Consider the following 8943-nt stretch of genomic DNA (forward strand, 5'->3'; position numbering starts at 1 on the left):
ATATTACCCATAATAAAAATAATAACCATGCGCAATATAATTGATATCAATAAATTATTTAATTTATTGATTAATGTTAATCCATAATAAAAATAAAATAGAGAATAATAATTTTATTTAATAAATTATATAAATACAACAGAAAACTCATGATATTCCAAAATAAGTAAGTTATAATTAATATAGTTCTCCTAAAAGATGATTCACTACATCATTTAAACTAACTTCTATTTTATACCTTCATTGACCTTTCTCACCACATGTGCTAGTACCAACACATCTGAACTAACTCCTATTCTACCCCTTCTTATGTATTAATACATGATCATTGCAGAAAAAAATCAAACAAATACAAAGAATAAACTCAATATAAAAGCAATAATAACTTATTATAAAGATTATCAAAATATATTTCTAAAATAAATAAAAAATCAGTTCTTAGCTTAGTCTTTCTCAAATTTCCTTGACTATCACTACAATATGTGAATCTCTATCAAAACCAATCTCACTATGATCTTATTCCAATCCAACCATCACATTATAACCTTCAAGGCTTAAACAAACTCTCAAGTTATATCATTCAATGAAAATTCAAGAGGAATCAGCCCAAGAGCACAAAATAATTCACATTCATCAAAATCAGCAATTAACATTATCCGTACAAATTTATCCAACCACCTCATTCAAATCTCAACTCAATGGGCTCAAAACAACATACATATAAACCTTGCTTTCGAAAGACTAGTGTATTAAATAGACTCGTGAGACTATGCACTTGTTATACTTACTTACTATCAATTATTCATATTATAATCACATCCAAAACCCATGTTCTTCACCAAGTCATGACAATATTAACTTCATTGGCTCTGCAATTATGATCCTCTTTCATATCATATTCTCTCCTTTGTGAAGTCTCCTTCGACTATAATCATCTTTTAGGAGAACTATATTAATTTTCGCTCATTTGTTTTGGAATATCATGTGTTTTCATCTAAATATCTTTTTGATTTATTTTTTTTAAGAGATTGTAATTATAATTAGTTACTGTTATATATAATTATACTTTGAATCAAGAAAATGTGAGTTGTTACATCACATATGAAAATCCAATAAAAAAAGAGTCAAGTTAAGATAAGAAAAGAGAAAATTTTAGTCTAATTGAATTTGTGATGGATTAGAATTGTCCTTTACTTCTTTACCGCCACAAACACTCTTTACTAAATAGAATTAAAAGAACTAACTCTAGAATCTTAAAACAATTTCAGAAAGAGTTTATACGAAAATAATTTAGAAAGATAATGGTATCTAAAAATAATAATTAAATATATAACATTTTAATTGCTGGTAAAAAAAAAGTACAACATTTTAATTTATATACTCAATATAAAAATGACATTTTAAGTCTTAATTATTTTTGAAAGAAAAATATATATGCTAAACTACAAGGTCTCATGAACAGAACTTAATATAAATAGTAACCATTTTTAAGTTACAAAATAAATTCAAAAAGAGCTTATATGATAATTAAATACATATTGCCTATATCAATTTTTAATTTAATAAATTTCTTATTTTATTTCTTATGAGATTAGTGATGAAAATTTAATGTTAATATATCTTAAAATATATTAAATTTGATAGCCTCCAAAAGTTTGGGGGAATAGTCTTTAGTCAATCCTTCACTTTATTAATTTGTAACTGATAGAGCCTTTTTGTCGTCTAAAAAAGACTTAGTTAAATTCAATTCTCCTTTCAAATGTAGTATAAGGAGAACCTTGGAAATCATTCTGTGGACATGGCTAAAGTCAAATGCAGTATTTGTGCTTAAATTGTGGTGGGAAAAATTACTCAAAATAAACTCTTAAAAATAGAAAACTCAAAATCATCAAATGCAAAAAATGCTATGAACTATGCATGAATGCATGACATGTAAGGCACAAAATGGTAGGGAATGATAAATTAGTTAATCCTAAATGCTTAAAACATGTTTAATGATCAAATGGTCCAAATTCATAAAATTCGAAATCTGCCCAAAATCAAGAACATGTTCATGAGCAAGGTGCATGGTAACCTCGGATTGGGATCTTTTGATGATACAATTGAAGATGTAATGAACTTTTATTCCCAAAATTGAGCAGAAACACGATTTCGATCGATTTGACCAACTCGTGCAACGAAAATGCAATTAAAAGTGCAAAACGCTTCATCATGATGCAATGAATGAAATTCCCAAAAACATAATGCTCCAACAATCATTAAAATCGTGCAACCATTGAATTGTGTAGAACTTCGAATTCGGCTATTCATGGAAGGAAATGCTAAATTGATGATTCAAATCACTTAGGGAACATCCAAGGATGATGAAAGAAGCTCATGAACAAATCAAAAAGTTGAAATCACATGAAATTTCAATGCAATAGTGTTCTCTGAAAGCACGTGAATGCGAAAACTTTCAAAAACATGTGAATTGATGAAATGGTGATGGAATTGGGTATGATGGTTCAAATAGTTTAGGAATCATCCCAGGAGTGTGCACGAATTTACAGAACTCAAAATGATTAAGAAATGAGTGAGAAATTCAATGGAATAGTAATTATAGTGTGTGAACGTGAAAGGGGTGCATAATTGAGATTTTAGTGATTTGATGATGGAAGCTCAAAATTAAGCTTGTAAATATTTATAGAAACTTAAAAGTGATGTGTGTGAATTGGTGGAATGAAAAGAAAGTCAAAATTGTAACAAAAGTGCAATGGAGTGGAGAAATATGAGTGAAATGAGCTTAGCTACTACCATTGGTCTTGAATCCAACCCATTCATCTTGTTTACTCCAAAACAATGATGTATAGAGGTATTTTGGACACACTAATTCATAGGCTTGGTTTCAGAACCAAGATTTGGTAAGGTAGGGTGAAGTTCAAGCTCAAAAAGTGGTAGCCAAGGTGGTGGTTTAGTGGAAAATGATGATGAACATTATGAAACCATAGACCAAATGAACAGTACTAAAATATTCATTCATTAAAGCTCAAATCCATATTACAATACCCGCAATGAGTACAAGGAGTTGCCACAACCTTCCTCCCACCATGGCTTGAGCTATTCACGCTTCCAAAAGCAAAAATGGGGTGAAAATGGGTGATTTTTTAAGGAATTTCGGGTCGTTGTATGAGGTGGTGTTGTGCTGTCAAAATATGGTCAGGGAATAGTCCAAGAAACCTGTTGCAAGGCTATTGGGTCGTGTCCCTATGCCACCTCACCAAATCTATCCTAAAACCTACCCTACACTAAGCCATTTCTCACCAATTGAGCCCAAACTTCAATGTGCAACCTCCTCTCAGATTTTTGGCAATCTCAAGGCTCAAACCAGTCACATTTAGTGTCTTAAAGTGCTCCAAATTATTGGCTCTTGATTTGAGGTCCAAATGCGAAAAGTCAACTCTAAGGTCAAACATGTCACTTTTGCACCCTTCTTACTTTTCCAAAGTGCAGCCCCCTCTTAGATTTTTGGTTATCCCAAGGTCAAACATGTCACATTTAGTATCCTAAAGTTCCCCAAATGGTTGGCTCTGCCTCGGCTTAACTCTTTTTTATGCTTTTTCTGATTCACATGCATGTTTGGATATGATTTAGACAATTTTGTTCCGATGAGCCTATAACCAGATGAGCCTACCTTAGATTGTTTACTTTGATAGCCATTTTGAGCCTGCGTACCCTTTTTCATTATTTTATAACTCACTAGAATCCCTTAGCCTAAAAACCCATGATTCATCCTACCTTAGAAAATTTTAGAGCTTTGAAATTACTTTGGGAATGGGTGTTCTTTTAAGTGTGGTTGCGCACAAGAAGTGTGGTTGTGTGCATACCTATTTTTGTTCTTGGATTGCTCATTTGTACATTTTATGCGAAACTTGAAAATTGTTGTTTCTTTACTCAAAAATAAAAGAAATAAGAAAAGAAAAGAAATGAAATGAAAGAAAATGGAAAGAAAGAAAACATATTTGGGTATGAGCACTGTGTGAGAATTGAATTTGGAAGTGTTGGAGTTTGGAATTGCCTTCATGCTTGATTTTGACGTATTCCACATTGCTCCTCTACTTCCTTTGATTCTTTAGCTACTTATCCATATGTTATGTACCTTGTCCTCAGCCCTATTACAACCTTGAAAAGTCCTTCTAATATTGATTTGCATGTGTTTTGGTTGTTGATTTTAGATGCTTGCCAAATCTATTTGATGTTTGTTTTTCAGGGATGCTTTGAGAGTAAACAGAAGCCTAGAGATTTGAGTGATACAATGTATATTCTGTGAGGTTATGGTGCTTTCAATTCTCTCTTTGAACTTAATTGAGTAATTGACGTGTTTTGAATTGTCTGGATAATGTTCATGGATTTCTTGTTGCTTTAACTCCTTTTGTGTTAGATGTGTTTCCATTTTTCTGTTTCGTGTTTGTTTGTTTGTGTCGTGTCTTTTTCATATCTCTCGTTGTTTTGTCTATGTTGTCCTTGCTTTATTTTTTTTATTTTTGCCCAAGAGTGCAAAAGGTTAAGTTTGGGTGAGTTTGATGACTCATTATTTTTCCTTATTCGATTGCCTTTTTGTACCCATCCTGATGGTTGTGTAATGCTTAATTGTCTTTTGTTAGTGTATTTAAATCAATTGGGCTTCATTGGGTCATTATTCTAAATTCTGACTAATTTGGCATTAAGTGCTCTAATTGTTTTCTAATTATTTTAAGGTATTTTGTGAAGCAATTTTGGAGTTTGGACACTAATCTTAAGATGAAAAGAGAGTTGCCACATCATTGCCACGTTTGTCCATGTCATTTCCACATCATTTAAATGATTGGGCCAGCATTTTTAACCAATAGTGGCATGTTTGTAATTTCACATCCCATAATGACATTTTTGTAATTCCACATCCCATAATGGCATTTTTGTACTTTTGCATCTCATAATGGTATTTTTGTAAATATGTGGATCTGTGGTGAGGTGACCACGAAATTTAGGTCTCCTTTAGATGTAGCAGCCACCTTCTTCTTCCTCATACTCTATTTTTCACATTTCTTAGCTTTGGTTGGTAACTAGGGATTGCAAAAATACATGCACCCGCGAGTATCCGCGGATAAAATCTGTGACAGATAGTTTGTACCCGCGAGTATTTATTACCCGTGGCTAACAAGTAGCAGGTATTTTAATACCCACTTATAAATAGGTCGGGTGCGGGTATCATACTACTTGTACTTGCAAATACCCGTTACCTGCAAAAAATGAAAAATTAATTAATATTTTATTCAGTTAAATTTAATGAAAATTAAAATTAAAATTATATTTTATTAGGTTAAATTTAATTAAAATTTAATTTATATTATTATTTATTTTTTTATACTTTTCTTTAAATTTTATTCAAAATGTTTATAAAATATAGATCATTTTTAAATATTCGTGGGTATGCAGGTATCCACGGGTACCCGCAGGTTTTAAAAAAATTCACGGATAATTTTTAAATGGGTACCCGACGGGTAAACGGGCGAGTAGTGGGTGAATTTTTTTTTTGTGGGTCGGATTATGAGTAAGCACTATCCGTGCCCGACCTGACCCGTTACCCATGGAGATGCCTTCTTCATTTTCACGTTTTAGCACTCATTATGAACGTTTTTATGCATTATTGACAGCACCCATTGTTGGGTTTGTGGTTTTTGCACATTTGGTAGCTTGGTCATTTCATTTTCTGGTTTATAGTGACTTGGAACAACACAGGGTTTTCATTTTTTATATTATAGTAGTCATTTTCGTTCCATTGGAGCTTTAGAAATCTTGTTTGCTCTTGAATTTATCTTTCGATATGACCTTACCTAGGGTTTGATGTCCTGTTTTGGTTATTAAAATTTTTGAATCTTCTTCCATTTGGTATTTCCATTTTGAAGTGTCTAATTGCTCTATTTTCATGGTTGTTAAATTCGTGTATTGACTCCTTGATAAAAAAATGCAATGAAGCTTTGAGGTTCTGTTGGTTTTGTTAATTCTACCATTTCTTTATCTTCAATTTGTGGAGTGTATGTGGTTCATTTGTTTATGATTAATTTAAAAATTAGGTCATGTGTTTGGGTTGGGTAATGTTCATGCTTAATATATGTAACTTGGTTGTCACGAGTTCATAGATATATGCATTGCTTAAATGTGTATTGATACTAATTTGTAATCTTCGCTTATGGGTTATTTTCTAGTGGATTAAGAGTGGGCAGAGATATTAATGTGGTGACCTATGGTAAGTGGAATTGAATTTGAATCAAGGAGTCAATATGTTTTAATCACTGTTTCGTTTTAGTTAATCTGTTGTTTGCATTTTGTCAATACTTAAATTTGCCAACCCCCTCTTTTGTGTTGAATTGTATTTGGAAAGCTTTGGCTGAAAATAATGGTCACTAGGAGACGACCTTAGGTTAACTCCTAAGTACTATATTTATCTGTTTAATTTGGTTGGCTACAACCTCGATCAACCATCATGATAGATAATGTTGTATCCTTCAATAGAAGGAGAATCATTAAACATTGTAGCGACCTCATGATCATGATCATGATCATCATCCTTTCCCTACTCTCTCCTCCTTTATGAAACCAATTCTTCTAAATGGCACAAAGAACTTTCAACATCACGTCTAACATGTTCTTGATGTTGTACAACACGCTGAAGGTGTTCCTTCTCTTTAATATTTTGTTGTGTATATAGTCTCAAAGTGTTAATATGTTTCTTTAACAACATCATAACAAAGTTCTACTATGCACACGACAACATCAAAAACAGCCTACAAATAACAACAAAACCTATTAAGGGAAACCAAAACCAAACTTGCGTGGCAAATACTAACTAGATTGTTATCAAATGCACTTTCAATAACATTATCACCCAATTTTACATTCATCCAATGCAACAATCTTGAAAACTTAGACATACCAACATTCAACTTTCGCGTTGCAAATGAGCAAATCATCAAAAGACCATAACTAAAACATACAAACAAACACAAAGTCACATATTAAAGAACAACACAAACAAAAACATGAATGACCAAAAGCAATATTAAACAACCTTTTTACCTATAGCAAATACATTCATCCATTAACATGGATGTGACTACTACTTGCTTCATTTTTCAATGCTAATGAATCGTTGCACAAGCTACCTACCAAATATTCATAAACTAGTCCACCCCAATTATATTTTCTTATATTATGTAGGTCATCAACAATCCTAACCATAATGAGTAACACAGTTTCATTTCTATTTGGAAGCAAAAACTCAAATATGCCTAACAATATGTAAAGCCTACAAAAATCTGCTATACCACCACTATGTTCATCAAATTTCAAAAAAATGTCAAATATCATTTTAACATGAACTTTTTCACGGGAAAAGACTTCCTACATGCATTATCTACCACCACCTCATTCAAGTTAATTTTTAATCCCATTATTATTATTCCTAATCCTAAACAAACATATAATAAACCAAATTGTACTACCTACCTACCAACATCAAATCGATCTCTCCTTTCAACCTATCTAGAACATAATAGTGATAAGAGGTTCTTACTTATCCTAAAGGAATTGTTTAACAATTTTCAAGCACCAAAACGGTGTCCCTTTAATATACTTTTGTTGTTCCACAATCAATTTTTTGTTCACAGCGCCAACATACTTAGATTTGTAAGAATGACAGAAACAAATATGGATAAAGAATTACAAATTAAGGACCTCAAATATGATAAAAAAATGCACATTTAAAATGCACATACCTTTTACTCCTCACTGGACTAACCAATTTCAAGTCCTTTCCTTCCATTTTGTAGTCATCTCAATGAACACAACAAATAAAAAATTCAAAAAACACCAAAAGTCGTACGATATGTCAGTCAACACCAAACACATATTTGAAGAAGCGTAGAACCCACCCATGAAATAACCAACCACAATCGATTCAATGCCCTATGGTAAGTGAATGAAGTTGAGTCGTCTGTGATTGGAAGAACAAAATGAAGACGCAATCACCACACATCGCCATGGAGAACAAACGCTGAAGTGGGTTCTCTATGCCAAAGGTTTTCGCGGAAATGGGTTCAAAACGTTTTTAGTAAAACATTTTGGGGTTCTTCTTTGTTTCCCGAAACGAATTTCAAACACAGATATTCATGGATAAAAAAAACCCTCACACTTTGTTTTTGTTTTCACTAAAGTGGGTTCTTTGCTTTTCACTCAAATGTTTGGGGGTTCATCTTTCTTCGTCAGCCAATTTCAGCTTTCCCTCCTTTCTCCCACTCGTGTGTAGTTGGCAAAGAAAAAAGAAAATGAAAATTCGAAAAGCGAAAGTTACTGGACATGTCAGTAGTGTAAAAAATGAGTCAAAATGTAGTACTTCATTTTCTGTTATGGTGTTTGCATAAATGCAGTACAATTAATGTGTTTTATAATGATCAAAAGGTTCCCTATTAATATTTTATTCTTGGATGTAAATGATATAGCCCTAGAATATATAATATCACTTTCTCTTCCAACTCTCACCACCACACCACCACCATTCTTTCTGTCTCTACAAATTACAACATCACTGCCCCCCCCCCCCTCTCTCACTAACTTCTGCGTTGTTAAAGGATGGGCAAACAAATTAACCTATAAATTCGTTGTTTCCCTTGCATATTGATTTCAACATATATATTTCCCATGCAAAGCACTCTTTTCGTTTGCACTGTAGCTGTTAAACATTCTTAACTTTTTCTTATGCAACAGCTACCTTCATTCTGAGATTTTCTTTTTGCAGTTAGAAAAGTCACCAGCAATAAATATAAAATAGAATGGTTTCTTCAGTCATTTATTCCATAAAAGAAATCATCAAATGGTCAGACAAAAATATATAAGAAATTAAAAGAAAAAAAAGGCTATCATATCAAAACA

This window comes from Vigna unguiculata, chromosome 4 (genome assembly GCF_004118075.2).
Source record: "Vigna unguiculata cultivar IT97K-499-35 chromosome 4, ASM411807v1, whole genome shotgun sequence".
Taxonomy (NCBI): domain Eukaryota; kingdom Viridiplantae; phylum Streptophyta; class Magnoliopsida; order Fabales; family Fabaceae; genus Vigna; species Vigna unguiculata.